Source organism: Megascapheus bottae, chromosome 18, assembly GCF_031878675.1.
Source record: "Megascapheus bottae isolate mThoBot1 chromosome 18, mThoBot2.hap1, whole genome shotgun sequence".
NCBI classification, from domain to species: Eukaryota; Metazoa; Chordata; class Mammalia; order Rodentia; family Geomyidae; genus Megascapheus; species Megascapheus bottae.
This window is the reverse complement of record NC_143526.1, coordinates 42,053,820-42,073,935: the sequence shown is the minus strand read 5'-3', so window position 1 is coordinate 42,073,935 and position 20,116 is coordinate 42,053,820. Positions and strand designations below refer to the sequence as shown.

General features: G+C 43.1%; 1 protein-coding gene across 1 annotated transcript in view; it reads right to left on the bottom strand.

Annotated features, from left to right (window-relative positions):
* Positions 1–20,116, bottom strand: part of Tshz2 (teashirt zinc finger homeobox 2) — a 370,238-nt gene that overhangs the window by 58,419 nt on the left and 291,703 nt on the right. The window lies entirely within an intron of this gene.

Sequence of the window (20,116 nt, the reverse complement as noted above, 5' to 3'; positions counted from 1 at the left end):
ATTTCATGGATACCACAGCCCCACTTCCCATTTTCTAGAGGTTAATTGCAGATAAGAGTCTCAGGTCCTTTTATGCCCAGCTGGCTTTGAACCTCGATCCTCAGATCTCAGTCTCCTGAATAGCTAGGATTACAGGCGTGAGCCACCATGCCCGGCTTCTTGTATTTCCCTGCCATTTTATCTTGTGACTCAATTGCCAGGCTCTTGGATGTTGACTTCATGACTCTCTAGAGCCTGTGTCACTAGAGTGGAATGGTATTTTTTTGTTTGTTTTGGTTTGTGTGTACTGATATGCATTTCCCATTAAACTATGAATTACTTGGGGCTAAATCTTCATTTATTCTATCTATCTATCTATCTATCTATCTATCTATCTATCTATCTATCTAAAATCTATCATCTCTCTCTCTCTCTCTCTCTCTCTCTTATCTATCTATCCATCTTTGAGACATAATCTCATTGTGTAGCTTAGGTTGGTTTCAATTTTTTTTCCCAGTCCTGGGCTTGAGCTCAGGACCTGAGCACTGTGTTGGGCTTTCTCAAGGCTAGAGCTCTACCACTTGAGCCTCAGCACCACTTCCGTTTTTTTTTTTCTATGTATGTGGTACCGAGAAATTGAATCCGGGTCTTCGTGCATGCTAGGCCAGCACTCTACCACTAGGCCAAACTCCATCCCTATCAGTACAGAAAAGACTTTGAAACTGAAAATAAAATATGCCAAAGGTGTGATTGATGCCTACTCACAGCTTTATTTCTTTGCTCCTATTCAATTCTTTGTTAGCTGTTGGCATTTGGTCCAGGATAGGACTGGGGAGTGTAAAAACACAAAAAGATGTGGCACCTTTCTGTCATCCCAGCACTCAGGGGGCTGGCGCAGGAGGATCTCAAAATTGAAACCAACTGGTTGGTTTCAAAGTCTTTTCTCTACTGATAGGATGGGGTCATTCCACTGTATTATAGGAACACATAGTCATTTTGTTAAGATCGAGTCTCTAGAGAATGGCTGAAAAAGAGGACCAACAGCAAGGGACTTGGATACCGGCAAGCCACGGAGAACTCTGTTAGGTAGGGCTGGGCAAATTGGACCACACTGAGTTGTCTTGTAACTTAGCCTTAGCCTTTCACTTCCGCTGGGGTCAAATCTACCTTCAGGCCCTTTAACATGGAGGCAAGCATGGAAATAAGGATGTTTTCAGTTCAAGAAGAGAGCCCAAGAAAGTCAGGCTGCTAATTTTCTCCCCAAGAAAACTGAGAACCCAGAACAAATGAAGTCCGGTATTCCCCTGATTTACTGCAGCTGGGGTTTGGTCTTAGTGTGCAAATTGCCAAGTGCCATTTTCTTATGACACGTCTTCTGTCACAGGCAGACACACACCAGGAAGACCGAAGATAGAAGCCATCTTTGAAGAACATCTCCAGATAGCACCGAGGGAAGAAAAAAAACAGGACGGATGCAGCCTGTGCAGGCAGCAGGCAGGAAGTGGCCAGTGTCATTTCCTCTAGGGATTCTTGTAGACCATTATTGTCTATATTTCCTGTGGGGAATGCACAGGAAATTTGTAACAGAAACTTTAATTCTGAGGGATAGGCCCGTGTGGGATTTGCTGTGGAACCTTGGTGGAAATTCAAGTCAAAGGGATCATTCTCCTTTTCCAAACACATTCTCTGTGAAGGCAGAGCTAAGCAGAAGGAAGTAGCTGCCATTTTCCAGCCTCTGACATCCGGATGACCCCAGAAAGGGTTATTTAATTCCAAGGTACACCAATGGGACTATTCACACAGGAGGGGAGAAAAAGAATTTATATCTCTTTCATATATAAAAGGAAACAGATGTGATTTTCTTTACAAAAGAGCATTTCATTAGGAAAAAAAAAGAAAGAAAAGAAGAAGGCAAGGCGAGTCAGAGTTAACATCACCATTATTCTCCATCTCAGGAACAGCAAATCCTGTTTGCCTGTCATTATAGAAGGTAGCAAAATCCTTTCACCCACTGATTAGCTGTAAGCATTCCACCGCCTTCTGGGAGCAGGCCTCTGTTTCCATCTCACACCGAAGCCATTTTCTTAGACTAATGTTTTATACACACAGCTCAGATACAATGCAAACTCCGGGTACCCCAAAGGCAACGGGGCATTCGTTTATACTAAATCAGAAGTGTCACCCTTGGCAACCCGAAGCAGTGAAACATTTATTCAGTCTTGCATTCCTGGCAGTTAGAATTATTTCTTTCATGCCTGATAGCCAAATTACAATATGGCAGGTTTCCCTGAAGCAGTGGGATCATTAGTGCCAGCTCACAACATACTTTCAACTGGCGTGGTATTTCATGTACAGCTGCCAATCAAAAAATGGGATATGCAAATGAGGATGGGAACACTGGTGTACAATTCCTGTACCCAGAGCTCCTCACAGATTCCTTAATGACTAGCAGTCATTCTGCTGAGTGCAAGGAGCCGAAAGAACACAGGAGGAAAATTCCCCCAGGAAGCTGCTTGCAAGAGCCAGAAGTTTTTACATTTGATTTCCATATTTATTCTCTCTCCCTCTTTCTCTCTCTTCTCTGTCCCTTCTATATGTGTTTCTAAACTGCAAACCTAAAAATACTTGAGCAGGGCTTGTTATATAAATACACCATCTTGTCTCTGAGGTGGAAATTCTCAGGACACTGATAGCCTTGAGTCCTGGGCTCCATTTTCACCATAAACTTGGGATCTGGCCTCCTGTAATCCATACACTGGCCTCACCATGGGGTAGGTTAGGGTGTCTTTTTTAGATGCAGAGTGATCTGGTCCCTGTTTTTTTTTTCCTTCCAGGCTTGTGTGGGTGACTCTCTTCTGGGGCTTAGTACATCCTAACTTCCTCAAGTGTCCTTTGTAGATTCAGGAATGTTCCAAGCTCCTGCCTGCCTTGGGCTGTGTTTAGTACCCCAGGATTTGAAGCCTGCTTGGTTTAGTGGAGTCTTGTTTTGGAACCTTCCATGAAAATGTCAGATCAGAGACCTAAACCACCATTGCTGATGGAGATACTAGCTATGCCTTGGTTTGATCTTTGTGCTTTGTGTATGCATGTTAATACATCACACTGAACATTAAGTCCGTGTAAATAAAAGCAGGACAACCTGCGCCCCCGTCTCTGTGGTGACAGGGGTAGGAGAATGCAGGAGGAATCATGAAGAATCAACTTCCTGGGATGGAGGGTGGGGTTGGCCTCTCTCTCCTGCCTGTTGGCTGTGGGAACCCATTTTTTCCCCCCATTTTGTGCATGGAACAAAGTCGTGGTTTTTATGGGGCAACGGGGGGTGCCCTCTACTCCCTGCTTGTGCCAGTGTCTCTAAGCACTTTTATCTTCATTTTTGAGAAGTGGAAATATCCTAAGCCACTAAATGTGATGCCTAAAGGGCAGGGGACCTTTGAAGGGCTGGGGACAGAGTTCAGTGGAAGAATCATCCTCACAGACACAAGGGCCTGGCTTCCACCTCTACCACCACAAACCAGCCAACCACATTCCAAGAAAAGTGGATCGGCTGCCTGCTGCCTGCCCCGTATCATTCCATTCTGCAGGGAAGGCTGAATTGTGGGTTAAGGCATAGCTTCTACCTTCCTGGGGTGCCTGGCCCCAGCCCACTGTCTCTTGCCTTCAGTAATGAATATCTTTTTTTCTCCCCCATTCACCCTGGCCTGCTATTTGTCTGCAGCAGGAGCCAGCTCCCCACTGTGCGGTCCTCACATAAATTTCAGGGGTTCTGGAAGAAATCCTGCATCTCACAGTTCCTGGAGAATCTGGTTGGCTCTCGCACCTTCCCTTGGCCAGGGTCATTTTTGCTGTCACCAGGGGTTGCCCAGGCCACCATTCTGACCAGTGTGACAGAACACAGAGCCTGGAATCTCTGGTGGGCTCCATATCACCCAGAGGGCATTCTGGGAAGGCCACAAGCTGCACACATTGGCTCTAGCTCCTTTAAATAGTCTCAGCTTTTTAGTTAACCTCCAGAAATTATACTGAGGGAGCAGATCATTATTTATCACAGCTGCATTACTGGACTGCAAACAATCAGCAAACCTTAAATAAATTGGGGATTTAGCCGGAAATTACAAAAGAGATTTTATTAAAAAGTTGCGTTCAAATAACTTAAAAAAGGAAAGTCATGGATTTGTTTATGGCCACTCCCTAGGATACATCTCCTGACTAGAACAGGGTTGAAGCTGACCATGTATTACCAATAAAAATGATGACTAGTATTTAGTAATGTCTCTGGTGTATATATGCAATATGCAAAATCCCTGTTGGGGAGAGCCTGGTACCCCATTTCCCAGACCAGGACTCTGAGGCGGACTCTGAGCTTGGGGATCTAGTTCAAGCCACAGGGCCTGGATCCTTCTGTGCCAGGCTGTCTCTCTTGGGAGTTCCTGAGTCACATACAGTTTTATTAATCTTTGTCACTAGAAAGTCTAAGCGCCCTCACTGCTGAGTGATACAATTCAGACAGGAAACCACAGGGCCCTGGGGGCCAGGGAGGGCCTGGGAAAGGTCACCATCGCTCTGGAAGAGTCATTTGAATACCACTGCCCTGGGCCTTTTCTTTCTTGTCTGATGGGACTTTGTCTTTGAGTAGGATCCTTCATAGCTGATGTGATGTCTACATCCTGCTTTGGGATTGAGATGGAATCTTACTAATTTTTTTTTTTTTTGGTTGGATACAGCAATCCTCCTGCTCTCTCCTTCCTGGGTTACAGAAGTGAGCCACCAAGCCCAGCCCCAATATTTCTGAATGAATAAATGGTTCAAGCTGGATTATCACAGGCATTCCATTAGAAAGGCGGTACAGACTGGCATGCTCATGAGTTCGTTGCCTCTAGGTGGCAAATAACACACAGTTATCCCGGACAGTTTTATCATTAGCATTTGGGTCATGTAAACTGGAAGGTCTGGAAAGGAAGGCCCATGATGTGCTACTGTTTGTCCCTGAGCTGCAACTCAGCTGTGTATCTGGCAGAAAAAAGAGGAGCAGGCGACGCGGGATGGGCCCCCACTGAGCCAGTGAACTGTGATGTACTGTGCATATCCCCAGACGGCCCTGGGATGGTAGGCATTGCTCGTGGTCCTCATGCTCATGATGTGGTTTCTTGGCTACCTTAACTGTTCCACAGACACCATGTGCTAAAATGAGTGCTAGAGGGGAAGAAGAGTCTAGGAAATGACCCAGAACATCTAAGACACAAATTATGTAGGTATAAAGATACAGGTTTGTCCATATATTTGGAGAGCCAGGTTCTCAAAATCAGTTCTCTACAGGTTTTTTTTTAAAGTTTATGTATGTATTTATGTATATATTGATGTATGTATTTATTGCTACTACTGTCTGTTCCTGTCTTTTCTTTCTTTCCTACCCATGGGTTTGTGGCATTTGTGAAACCTCAGCAGTTTCTCTGCTGTGGCTTCTGATGTTACAGGAGGGAAATCTATGGGAAGGCCATAAAGCCTTTGGAAAGAAGAGGACTCTAATCACAGATGTCTTTTATAATTATTAACCAGCCCCTTGGAAGAACACCATCTTTCTCATAGATTCTTTAGGGTTGCTTCAACTCCCCTTTCCCTCCCCCATGGTGTCAGAGGTTCCCTTAGAAACTTTCTTGTTTTGATTTAATTGCGATTTAATTCCTAAAACATTGCTTCAATTAGGTTTCCTGATTTATGGCACCATTGAGCTTCTCTTGGCAGAGGCACCTCAAGAGACTGTCCACCTTTAATTGGCTGATTTTAAACATGCTCATCTCTTCTGCTCTGTGAACTTCAGTCTGTGCTGAAACGCCAAAAATAGTATATCCCAGGTTATCTCTAATTATGCTTCACAACTCAAAATTAACCCTGTAGCTGGGTGTTGGTAGCTCATGCCTGTAACTAGAGCTAGTCAGAAAGCTGAGAACTGAGGATCATGGTTCAAAGCCAGTTCTGGCAGAAAAGTCTATGTGACTCTTACCTCCAATTAACTACCAAAAACCAGAAAAGGTGATTGGCTCATAATGATAGGGCATTAGCCTTGAGTATAAAAGCTCGGGGACAGTACGTAGGCCAGGACTGGTATGTGCGCGCGCGCGTGCGCGCGCACGCACGCACACACACACACACACACACACACACACACACACAGAAATGGGCTCTTTCTTTACAGACTGTTCAATCAGTGTTTGAAGAGTCAGGGTAGGATAGTAACCTTTGCTTTTCTAGTAAGAAAAAATATTTTGCTTATGGCTTCTATATCCTTGGATTATCAATCAATCAATCAATCAATCTATCTATTTATCTATCTGATGTATCCTATCTATCTATCTATCTTGGTACTGTTGAAGTTTGAAATCAGACCTTATACTTGATTAGCTAATGCTCTAATGTTTGAGCCATGTCTCCAGCACTGCTTTTTGCCTTTTTGGTTTTTGGAGGAGTTTCTCGCATCTGGGTCACTTCTAATAATATTTTTTGAATTTTATTTATATCAACTCACGTTTTCTTTCTCCAGCTTGGCCTAGGTAGTGTCTGTAGGGTGATAGGACTTAAGTGGTACTTTTGAAAGATGCATTAAAGGAATGTTATAATCAATACATGGACAACTCAAAAGCAAAGTATGCCTGTACCATGTTACCTCAAACCTCATTTAACCCGTGAGGTCACACTCTGTGTTCTGGAAAAAAAAAACTCAGTTTTCAGATGCGTTCACTGAATTCTTGTGTGAAGGATCTAAGTTTGTTATGAATATTCAGAGTCTGGACTTGAACTGCGAATAGTTGTGTCAGAATTGAAAGTACAATGCAGTATGAGTGCGGAGAGTTGTTTTTTGTCTGGTTGGAGATTTGGAATGAAATTTCCCTTGGCTGATGGCTTATCTTTGTGCTCTGCATTTGCTCTTATATTTATTTTTGAAAACATCACCAAGCGAGAGCTGAAGTTTTGCTGGTACACAGAGAGCAAAGACAATGCTTCTGAAAGGAGCTGGGAAAATGTTGCACCATCAAATGAGGCCCTCCTAAGCTCTCACTAAACATGCATCAACTCTGTGATGACTCCTCACCTATAGCCAGGAGGCCACGCACAGCCTGATGTCTGTCTAGTGTGCTTTGATCCTGCAAAGCATACTGACCTACATGCATTTGCAGAAGGAGAAAGATGGCTGCATTCTTTTCTGTTCTTCCCATGGAGAAAAGTGTATTCCCTCTCTTGGTGACCGTGTCCATGCTCACATGGTCCTTTGAACAAAGCAATGGAATAGAAGTGACTTGCACGGCCAGGAAAGGTGGCTCGCTCTCTGTGCTAATTACCCATCAGCCAATATGATTTCTCTGTTCTTCTTTCTCTGCACCTTCCTGCCTTGGTGCCTTAGCACAGCTTGGAACCTCTGTCTGGAACATTCTTCCTCCCCCTCTTCATTTGTGTAACTTCATTTCCTCAGGTGTTCTTTTCTGGCTCCCAAGATATCCTCGGGAGCCCCTCAGTTAGTATAAAGGTTGTTGAGACTTGATACTTTTGGATGACACTGGACTCAGTCTTCATGAAGATCTCTTCCCTGCTGTGGGAGAATTAGAATCCTCAGGGAACTGAGTGGTTTCCTTATGCTTAGTTCTTTTTCCTTTATTTGAGGCAAGGTCTCACTTGCCTAGTCTTACTTTGAATGTGCAGTCCTCCTGATATATCATCCTTGTCGCTGACATTACAGACATGCACATCAGTGTCTGTACTTGGTTGTTTTTCCCTGCTAAGACAATGTAGTTGGCAAACTATGCCCACTGTGAATGAATGAAGGCATGAATGAGCAATCAGGGAATACTGGCAGAGGTGTAAGAATCACGTCTTACACCCCAGAGTGAGGGGGTAAAATCACAGAGGTTCAGCATGTTGCAAGTTCCTTTGGCAGTGAGGTGACTTGACTCAATTCAGGTTTCCAGGCCTGAGCAGAAAACATAATTTTTGTCCACAAAAGAAGGTCTCCCAATGGATTTAGAGAGAGCAAAGGGCCATATAAACTTGCCATATATCCTAGATGATGGGCTTGATGCCACAGGAAAAGAAAAACCCAGGGGTAGCCTGGGATGGGAAAGCTGGCAGCCACAGTGCCCCCTTTTATGGCTGCGGTAATCGTCTGGGAGGCTCTGTCTCACTTCTCTTCCCGGATAAAAGAGACATTGAGACGCAGTGATGACAAATGGGAGGACGTGGAAAGATTTATTGGACAATTATCAGTGTTTTTCCTTTCTCAACTTTCTTTTAGTAAGCCATTATTTCATTTGGGGAATAAGTAGCACTCACTTCGCTCCTCAGGTTTTGTCATTTCGTCTCGTCATTCAGGCTAGTTTGTCCTCTTGATTTGTAGAAGCAGATAGGATGTGCATTGCAAGAATCTCTCCTTAACTGAATTTGAGCTTTATTCTCCTGTCATTTTTATACACAGATAAGATTTGATAGAACTCCACATTTCTCATTGTTGTCATAGTCTGACTCTATTTTATTATTAGTCTCTTAATACTTTTTAAAATTGGTTAGTGTGTTTTGAAAGTAGTTCCCTCACCCACAGGCCATAATCTAATCTTGAGGTTTAGGCGTGTGTGTGTGTGTGTGTGTGTGTGTGTGTGTGTGTGCATGAGCAAATGTGAGCATGTTTGCATAGAGTTCTCAATGAAATACTGACAATCACAATAAAAAAATGCCTATCCAAGCCAGAATTTCATGGGATAAGACTATTTTGAGAATAATTTTTATTTATTTTTAATATAAGATCATTCTCTTAGAACATGTAATCTATCTATCTATCTATCTATCTATCTATCTATCTATCTATCTATCTATCCTCTATCTATATAATACTTTGGAGAGACAATTTAGTCTCCTTTTAAGGGAATACTACTTAGGAAATCTACTATGATGGTGACCTTTGGCCCAGGAAGGACTCTATGTAGCCATATCTGGTCTTCATGAGCCTGGGGCTAGGGACCAGCTCTGCCTGAAGACTTCAGTCTGAATTCTAGAGACAGTTTCCATTTCTGCTTTTCCTACAGCCCCACAGACAAACCACCAATAAGACTGGTTGGTGCAAATGTCCCAATATGTCCCAAGTCCTACTATTTCCTGTCACATTCGTGCTTCATTGAGCCATCCCTTCCTGTCTTTGGGTTGACTACATTGGCCTCTTCCTGGTTCCCCATATCCACTGGACTGAGAGCATAACAAAAAAGCCATTTGTACTAATTTCTGATGTCCTAGATACAAATAAACTCGCATGAGGGTAATAAGAAGCAAGGCAAGTTAAATATTCAAAATACGAGGAACACAAATGATAGACTAATAATAATAATAAAAAAAGAGACAGAATGATTGGGTAACCTCAGAATGACATCTCAGGTCAAAATCAGAAAGCTCCTTTTAAAATTCCACAGCACAGATTTTCCTCATAATTTATCATCCTTCTTGGACATACATACAGGGTGATTTTAAATTGATATGATATAAGAATAAATACCAAATCAGTCAAAGAAGTCAGCAAATGTTCAGAATTACAGAAAACCATAGAAATGGGCTCTAATTGCATCATTATCTAATCTTACTTTTGAATACCAGTGCTAAGAATGGCCCCACTCATCCACATGCCATTTTCTTTCCCAGTGAACTTTTCCATTTTCTCACAAGAACAAGACATCCATATTTTAGGGTTTGCTGTATTTTGTCGTGCAAAGTACTTAAAAAAAGGCTCATCAGAAATATGACGGGAAGGAGATTCAGAGAGGATTGTACTTAGAAAAGGCCAAAAAGGAACATGGCTGGAAAAGACAGGGAGTGAATTCCTCAAAGTTTTTTATTCCTTGGGACAAAGAAAATGGGGAAAAAAGTATTTTATTAACTTTTTTCTTCCTGGGTTCCATCCTCTCCATGAGTTTTTTTCCCCAGAGAGGTTTGTTGGAGCTTAAACTCCAAAAGTGAGCTTTAAAAACACCAGAAAAAAAACCCCGAAAGCCCTCTGCCCCCAGATTTGACCATGAATGACATTTTAAAATAGTAGACAGACTACGTTGACACAGGAGGTGAGAAGTTGGTACTGCGCTTCTTAAGGATGTGTGAGTGAGTATGTGCACTGTGTGTGTGTGTGTGTGTGTGTGTGTGTGTGTGTGTGTGTGTAGAGGGTGGGGTGGGGGTGTGGGAGGGGGTAAAAGCCAGACAGAGCACAGAGTTAACCATACTGTGGACCCTGACTGATTGAAGAGAGTTGGTCTCTTAGGGTGTGAATTTGTTTGGAAATAAGATCTTTCTTAGTGGAATTAGGTTAAGATGAGCTCTGAAACTAAAAACTACTATCCTTATAATAGGGGGAGGGCAGGAGGGAAGCTGGGTGCCAGTGGCTTATACCTGTAATCCTAGCTGCTCAGGTAGCAGAGATCTGAGGATTGAGATTCAAAACTAGTCTGAACAGGAAAGTTCACAAGACTCCATTGCCAATGAGCCAGCAAAACTTGGAACCAGGCTTGAGTTGAAAAAGCTAAGAGACAGTGTCCAAGCCCTGAACTGTTGCACATACACACACACACACCTTTCAAAGTGTCCATAGATGTTCCCAACACTTTATCTTGCCAAGAAAGGATTTATTTATTTATTTTATAAAAGAACATAGCCTTACCATCTTTTCATGAAAAGAAAGTCACTCCCATCTCCAATACAGGGCACACAAGAACTCAGAGTCTATGACCAGGAGGCTGGCGCTAAGAGCTTTCCTTGAGCTCACAAGTTTAAGACCAGACTGAGCAACATGGCAAGACCCCATCTAGAAACAGAGTAATGGTCTTCACTATCTGATTTTTGTAGTGAGTAGAGAGACGGATGGATGTAATGGCAAACACATCAGCGGAACCATTCTCAGGGAAGCCATGATCACGACGGCTGCACATCCCACACTGGCAAGAGAACCTGAGAAATGTTGCCTCCAAGGGGATGGCAAACTCTGTATGCTTGTGGACTTGGCTCAAAGTAATTCTGCTGTGCACGTCTTATCCAGAGTGTAGGAGTTATGCCAGTGTAACGGACACCCAGAGGTCAACCTTATGTCTTCCCTTTCTGCACCACAGAGTTTGAATTCAGAAAGAGGGGAGCACATTTGGACTGATGTTGGCTTTAAAAAAATTGCTTCCACTTTTTATTTTTATTTATTTATTTATTTATTTTTTGCCAGTCCTGGGCTTGGGCTCAGGGCCTGAGCACTGTCCTTGGACTTTCTCAAGGCTAGAGCTCTACCACTTGAGCCTCAGCACCACTTCCGGCTTTTTTCTATGTATGTGGTACCGAGGAATCGAACCCGGGTCTTCATGCATGCTAGGCAAGCACTCTACCACTAGGCCAAACTCCCAGCCCTCCACTTTTTATTAAGTTAAACTATACAAAGGCATTTCAATCCAACACATCAGCTTGTGAGTACAATGCATCTCTGTCAAAGCCACTTCCCCAGGGTCCCCCTGGTTTCTCAGCCCCACCAACTCCTTAAGTGACCTGGCTTCATGTTTATATATGTAAAAGGTGCGCTTACATATTGTAGCTGTCTGCTTTCCCACCCCCTCACGCCCCATCTTCCCAGCCTTCGTTTTATTAAGGCATTCATGGATTGCTTAAAGGAATGGCCCCACTGGCAGCCCCTCCTGCCTGGGCCATGCTTTAGTTACCAAACCTGGTGAGCGTGAAATGGACTCCAAAGAGGAAGAAAACCCTGTTCCCTGGAGGAGGAAAGATCCCGTGCTCACAAACTAAAGGGATCTGAGAAGATGGCGAAGGGAGTGGACTTCCTTGGGTTTTCCCAGAGTTCTAGAAGAGACAACACTGGGAAGGGGTGGTGACATGTCACAGCCCTGCCAGCAGGTGGCTCAGCCTTCACGTCAGAGAGCGCTGGCCACAGGGGGCGGGGGGGAGGGGGTGCACACCATCCCTTTGTCAGAGTCCAGAGTCCTGCTGTTCATCTCTTGGCAGACATGGCCTCTACCCTTGCCCTAAGGTAACACTCCATTTCCTTTTGATTTAATCTAAGTAGAAATCCCTATTTGTGAAGCCCTGGGCACAGTGAGTCTCCAGGCAGGAGAGTGGGGTCCTGGTATGGTAGGGATATGTACTGAATAAATGAGCCAGAGGCCCCCTCAAGTGGAGATAGCTGTTAACCATCCTCCTGTTTCACACATATGTGTCGTGCCAAGAGCCTAGGGTTAAAAGCCAACTGATCACTTAAGGAGAATGCTTTAGAACCAGTGAATGGGCCAGTCACATTCACCTAATCTTTATCATAAAAGCTTGCATTATTCACAAACCCTGGCTTCCTCAAGAGCACCGAAGGACAAATACCGCCCCCCTTCTCTTTCTCTCTCATGTGTGCCAGTAACTAGGGCTTGAACTCAGCTTGGCTTTTTTACTCAAGGCTTTCACTCTATCATTTGAGCCACACCCTCCAGTTCTGGATTTTGGCTGATTATTTGAAGATAAGAGTCTCATAGGCTTTTTGCCCTGGCTACCTTTGAATTGGATGCTCAGATCAGTCTCCTGAATTTCTGAACAGCTAGCGTTACAGGTGTGAGTCTCTAGTGTCCCACCAAAGATCATCTTGACCACTGATCATCACCTTTTGGCATTGGTCCCTAAGTTAGGGTTGTCTGTACACATGCATCATTGGCTGTGGTGCCTCTTGGCATGTGAAGTTGGGGTCTTGGAGAGCAGCTGTGGGCCCCTCCAGGCTTATTGAGGAGCAACTCTTTATAAAACCTTCATGGTTCCAGACCACTGCAGGTGTCAGAGGACTTGGCCAGAGCTGCACAAACAGAGTCATTAGAAGTAATCAGGCTTCTGCCCAAAGACTGTCTTGGATGAAAGAGGGTCGTAAAACTCCTGCTGTAAGTTCCACTGGAGTTGGCAGTGCACCCTGTCAACGCTGGGGCAGCTCCGCCAAGGCAATGCCCTGTGCCAAGACCCAAAATGCCCAGAGCCAATATGGCTTTCCTATTTGGGCTTTCCCATTGGGATCTCCAGCAACATGCTATTCTGAAGTGTTCGAAGAAAAAGTCCATCACGACATTCCTTGTCAACTACTGACTGAGAGGCAATGCTTCCCCCATCCTGGGGGGGTGGAAAAAAGAGGGGGAAAAACAGGCTGAGAAAAGGGGGTTGGATAATGCAAATTGGTGATGCATTTTCTCCCTGCGTCTCAATCTTCCCTCTCCATTACTGAGGCAGGGAACGACGGGTGTGGGGGAGGAAACGATGGGAAGGAGACATCCCCAATACAATGTCCTGATGGCTTTTATGTGAAAATGACTGAGGTGGAAAGATGCTTGAACATCTTACACATGCCCAGAACATTCCTCTGCTTGGTATCAGCAATCCAGGGAGGTAGAGGATTAAAGGATCTGCACACAGTGGACTTGTCCTTCTCCTTCCTCGTTCCTATTTCATTCTTCTCTACCATTTAGTGAAATCTGTGTAATTAACATGGTCATGAGTCATTGTTTTGGTTCAGGTAAGGGTCTTCTGAAGGCCCACTTGTGGAAGGCGTTAGTCCATAGTCTGGACACTCCTGGGACTTGGTGGAACCATGGAGATGGGAAAGAAGTAGGGCCACAGAGCACAGGTGAGCCCTTGAGGACGTACAGGGACCCCAGGCCCTCTCCTCTTGCTTCCTGGCACCATGAGGTGAGCAGCTTTGCTCCAGTGCTTTGTTCCGGTGCTGCTTCATCACAGGGCCACCCTGCACTCCAACTTCTTAACAGTGGTAAATCTTAGGTATCCAAAACAAATGTTTCCTAACTAATACTGTCTCTGTTGGTGTCAGAAGGAAAATGATCATGTCTGATTGTTTATCACTACATGTTCAGTGCCTGGCATATAGTAGATGTTCAGCAATTATTTGTCCAATAGCAGGATGACTATGTCTATTAAAAGTAGAAAAGGGGCTGGGAGAGCAGCCTAGTGGTTGAGTGCTTGCCCAGAATGCATAAAGCCCTGGGTTTGATTCCTCGGTACTACAAACTCAGAAAAAGCTGGAAGTGGTGTGGTGGCTCAAATGGCAGAGCACAATCCTTGAGTAAAAGGTGTCCAAGGACAGTGCCCAGGCCCTGAGTTTAAGCCCCAGGACTGACAAAAAACAAAATAGGGGAAAACAGATGTTATCTCCAAGACTTCCTGCAGTCAGGAGACATCATTCATTCTTCTATCTGCTTGATTTCTGTGAGTCTAGTTCAGAGCCTAGAGGCTGGAGGATGGGTCAGCCTTTAGTGCTTCTGCAAGGTGGTATGTTAATTGCATCTCGAGATCAGTCCTGAGGAGTGTGTGTGTGTGTGTGTGTGTGTGTGTGAGAGAGAGAGAGAGAGAGAGAGAGAGAGAGAGAGAGAGAGAGAGAGAGAGAGAGAGAGAGAGAGAGAGAGACACTTTGGTGACATTGCAAGCAGCTCAGGACTACCCACCATGACCACCAGAGGGTGAGATAATAGTATTCTAATGATATACTATTATTCATCCACTTATCATATGCCATATGCTCTTGTCAAGGGATGATTCCAGGGCAGTCTTTTTTTTTTCCTTTTTGATAGTACTAGGGTTTGAACATATACTTGCTAGATAGGTGCTCTACTACTTGAGCCAAGGCTCTGGCCTTTAGAAACTAGTTATGCATTATTTAGTTATGAAACTGAAAACTGGCTATATATGACACAGATTATAAGACAACAAATTATTACAGTAGCAATACATTCTTGATAAATTAAACACTAATAAGTAACATGACTTTCTTCTGGGATTATTATATGCAGAATGACACAATATATCTAATGTATAAGTTATTGACAGCATATATATAATATATTTATATAAGAGCTTATCTATCCATGTTTCTAGTTATCTATCTCTATCTTATAATTATCTAAACACTGCTGAAGACTTCTTGAGGAAATCCTGTGTGTTCTATTCTCTCTACTTACAATAATGGTGTACACAGTTATTGTACAAAAGAAATAAATTAACATTAGTCTATCCCTAAATAGTACATAATACCAGCTAATGTTATTCTTACCAAAGAAGAATATAGTCAGCTCCAAATTGGAGCATGTTTCTCCCTTAATTAAAATCTCTTCACGGCCTTTTGCCCCTCTGTGGCCTCCTCCGGTTCCAGCCTGGGAGGCCCTGTGTGTCAGTCACCCTCTCTTTCCCTAGTCCCTCCCCCCCTCATGTCTCTCCTCACTTCTGCCATACTTCACCAAACTCAAGGTGCCCTTGCCTTCTAGCTCACTTTGCACACCAAGTCCTCTCTCATTTCAGGGATTTCGCAGACTCTCTCCACCTGGAATGTTCTCCCTTCACCTCAGCCCAGATTTCCCTTTGCATAAAATCCTTCTCAGCTTAAATGTCCAGTCCTTGGAAAGCCCTTCCTTCCCCGTGTCCACTTTCCTTTTCTAGAGTGTTTTTTTTCTTCTTTTTTCTGTGGGTCATGGGGCTTGAAATCTGGTCCTGGGCACTGTCCATGAACTCTTCAGCTCAAGGTTACTGCCCTTCCCTTAGGCCTGGGCATTGTCCCAGAGCCCTTTAGCTCAAGACTACTGCCCTACCTCTTGAGCCACAACCCCACTTCCCATTTTCCAGTGATTAGAGGTAAGAGTCTCATGGTCTTTGAACCTCGATCCTTAGATCTCAGCCTCCTGAGAAGCTAGGATTACAGGTATGAACTACCAGCACCTGGCTCATTGACATATAATTTAATACATAAAATTCAGTTACTTAAGAAGCACAATTTCATGATTTTCAGTATAATTTCAGCTGTTTAATTTTCACGCAATCTACTTTCATAAGATTTTTATCTTTCCACAAAGAAACCTAGTATTTTTGGGGTCTCTCTCCATTCCATCTCCAGTCCTTAGCTGGATCTCACTGCTCTCTATAAATCTACCTTTTCTGAACATTTAACATCCATGGGATTGCACAACACACAGAATTTTGTGTTTGGATCCCTAATGTTCATCATTGTTATAGCATGTATCAGCACTCTATCTTTTATGAATTGCTCATTAACATTTCATTGTATGGATAACCTACATTATATTTACTCATTCATTAGCTGAAGGACATTTGAATGTTTCCAGTTTCTAGCTGTTAACCATGTTGCAGAAAACATTTGCAGGGTATCTGCAGAGACCAGGCTGATTTTTGATCTTCTCTCCTCCCAGCCTTCCTTCCTTTCTCTTCTGCAGACAGACCCAGGGCCTTGTGCCCACTGGGCCAGCGCTCTATTACTGAGCCAAACCCTAGTCCAGAAAAGATTTTCTCTACTTTCCTGTCCAAAGGAGTTTCTTCATCTCCCTCAAATGTGTATTAATCTCCCTCAGAATGCTTTCACATTTGTAATAACTTTTCCTTTCCTTTTTCTTTTTGTATATAAAAAAGGTCTATCTCCTCAATCACAGCATAAGTCCCTTAGAGGAGAAATTGACATGGTTGATTACTGTGTTCTGAGTAGGCATACCATAGGCAAGTGAAACAGAAGTATTAAGTGAGAGTAAATACGTGTTTATAACTTCCATGGAAAAATCTGGGTGAAAGCTCATGCAGTGAGTCGACTACAGGTCCCATCCCATCCAACCCCATCAGCCCCATTCTCCACTCTGCTCTGCACCTGCAGGACCTCCAATACAAGGCCACGCCCAGGCTCCCACCACAACCCTGAGACACAGTGTCACTGAGAGTAGCCTAAGCCTTGGGGAGAAGGTCAGAAGATGTGAGTAAACAATTGTAAAGCGAAGTAAGAAGTAAGCATATTCATAAAATGGAAGGTGATTTTTAAAAAAATCAATATCTGAGAAAGAAGGGCTTGCTTGCATATAGAACTCTACACTCTTCAGAGGGGAGTCTATGTTTACTCCTGGTTGTTAGCCTGTCTCTGTTCCTGTATTCTTCAAATGAATGACATCCTTCTAGAATTATCCTCTCTGACATCTGTTGAGAGACCAAAGAGAGCAAACAAGATACACGTAACAGAAAGGCACTTGCTCATGGTAATTTGAGTCAAGATGTGGAATACAGCTGAGTATGAGGATTTGCTGTGATATTCTGGGCTCACTTTCCATGAGCAGGAATTGTGCATTTAGTATATTCTCAATTTCTTTTCTTTTCTTTTTTGCCAGTCCTGGGGCTTGAACTCAGGGCCTGAGTGCTGTCCTTGGGCTTTCTCAAGGCTAGAGCTCTACCACTTGAGCCACAGCACCATTTTTGTTTTTTTTCTACTGAGGAATTGAACCTGGATCTTCATGCATGCTAGGCAAACATTCTACCACTAGGCCAAACTCCCAGCCTCCACTCATAATTTCTTTAAGCATCAAGAAAATCCTCTTAAAGGAAAAACAGATATCTTCAAAGCAATAGTATTCACGGAGGGACAAACCAGAATCCATGAAGAGAAGACCAACTGTTCTTTTAAATGATCCTGAAATTGCATGGAATCTCTAGCTTGGGTTTGTTTAGTCCTCTACCCTTAATTTGATGTCTTTACTGGTCAAAGTTCTTATCATGGTTACTGACATAATTGATTGTTTACCTTCTACCACCTTAATAATAACAACATGGTAAAACTTTCACCTTGCCCTGACCTTGAGTCTAGTATGTGTGTCCAGGATAATTTGCATCCATCCAGCTAGCCTCTAGTCTTCTCAGATGGGCAATCAACCATCCCTGTCCTCCCAAGACTGACTGGAACATGGCATAGAAAAATCTTCATGCTGGAAATTCTTTCTATCCTGGGACAGGAAGACAGCTGGTCTACCTTCAGTTTTGTACAACATGTTTAGATCAAGAACTGCTGGTGCTCTTCCATTAGCTAAACTTTGGATATTGGTCTAAATTGATCTCCAATACCCTTGTCCATCTTGACTGCCATGTTTCACAGGTTTATATCTGAAAGGTCTTAAAACTGAGCAGTTTTACATGTGGAAATTTGACCTAAGGGGCCAGTTGTAGGTGTAGGAGAAGAATTTGTACCCACATGATGGGTTCTGTCCTGTTTATTAAGATAGAAGTTGGAAACAACCTAAACATACAATCATAAGTCAGTGGTCAAATGATGCACGTGTCCATCCATGGAATATTTTTTAGTGTGTGAATGTAGATAGACTGGAGGAGATGTAGCTGGAGGTGGTGAGAGTCCTGGGTTGGCAAGTATGTGGTCCTGGATTCAATCCTCAGTACTAAAGAAAGACAAATAAAAATTGGAAGGGCATTGGTATCTCACACCTGTAATCCCAGGTATATGGGAGGATGGCTTGAAGTCAGTCCAGTTAAAAATGTGCAAAGCTATTTCTTAAATCCTAATGTAGTACCATGGTGTAATAAACTATGTAGGGCTGGGGGAATTTCAGTTCCAGCCAAGTCTTGGCAGAAGTGAACATTTTCTGTGATCTTTTCATATGATACTTTGGTTGATAGAACCAGTATTTTTAAATAGTAAACTAACATTCTATAGGTAAATGGCATTATAATCCAACTTGCAAAAATACTCTTTTTTCCTGCTAACATAATTCTTTGAGTTACAATATTGTTTTATTGCACTGAACTATTTTTTTTCTTGAGACAAAGTTTGGCCAAGTTTGTTGTTTTATTGTCTTGAAATGCATTTCTTTTTTCCCTAGAGACATGGTTTTTCTGAACTTGAATTTAAACCTTCCATCTCCCTGCCTCAGTCTCCCAAATGCTGGGATTACAGATATCTGCCACCACATCTGGACTTGCCAAACTTTTGAAGCTTACAATTTCTTTGGAGTTCAAAGGAAATGTCACACATCACCTCCACATTTAAAAATATTCTGTAACTGATTCTGGATTAAAAACACTGTTGACAGAATAAGAGTAATTTTTTTATTTCAAAATTCTGAGTAGTGGCAGATCACAAGTTGACAAAATTATTCTTGTCCAATTTGTGGATCAAATGCAAATAGCTCCTTTTTTGCATCTTTTAATGGGTTGCAATTGAAATGTTACATTTTCATTTTAGACTGACAAAGAAAAAAAACACCTAGCATTATTCTGAGGCCAAACATGGCTCGAACATATAAGTTAGTCATTCCATAAGAGTTTATTATTTTTGAGTATTAGAACTGCCCATTTAGGTTTCTGGTCATTCGCAGCAATAACAATATAAATGGGTACATGATTGAAATTGTACTTTAAAACGACAGATCTGGTGTGTGTGTGTGTGTGTGTGTGTGTGTGTGAGAGAGAGAGAGAGAGAGAGAGAGAGAGAGAGAGAGAGAGAGAGAGAGAGAGAGAGACAGACAGACAGACAGACAGACAGACAGACAGACAGAGACAGAGAGAAATGGAGTTTTGAGTTCAGGACCTCTCACTTGAGCTAGCCTCCCTCCCCAACCCATTTTGCCTTAGTTACTTTTTTTTTGCCAGTTGTGGGGCTTGAACTCAGGGCCTGGGCACTGTCCTCAGCCACTTTTTGCTCAAAGCTAGCCCTCTGCCACTTGAGCCACAGTGTCACTGCTTTTGCTGTGTATGTGGTAACAAGAAATGGAGCCCAGGGCTTCATGCATGCTAGGCGAGCATTCTACCAAGTGGGCCACACTCCTGGCCCCACCTTAGTTACTTTTTAGATAGCATCTTTCATTATTTGCCTAGGTTAGTCCGGACTGCTTTCCTACTTATGCCTCCACATAGCTAAGATTACAAACATACATCAACATGCCTGGTTCTTTAGTTGAGATGGTATCTTGCTCATGTCTGGTCTTGAACGGCAACCTTGCATATTTCCAGCTCTTGAGTAGGTAGGATTATAGGCATAAGCCACCATGCCTTGTCACAGACTTTATTTCTTAACAGGAAGAATTATTTCTGAAACGAGCAAGGGATTCCTATAAGGGGCTCCTTGGGGTTGCCATACAATTGGTACAAAGCCTCATACATGCTTTGCCTAAGAAGGACTGAAACCTGTTAGGGTGGCTTGACTTTTTTATTGCCTAACCTATGTATTATGAACTAATTTAATCCTCAGGAGAAATCTTTGAGGTTAACTGATTATTAGTGTTTTCCATGTGATACAACAGAGGGTGTAGAGTCTGTTTGTGACCAAACAAGGAGG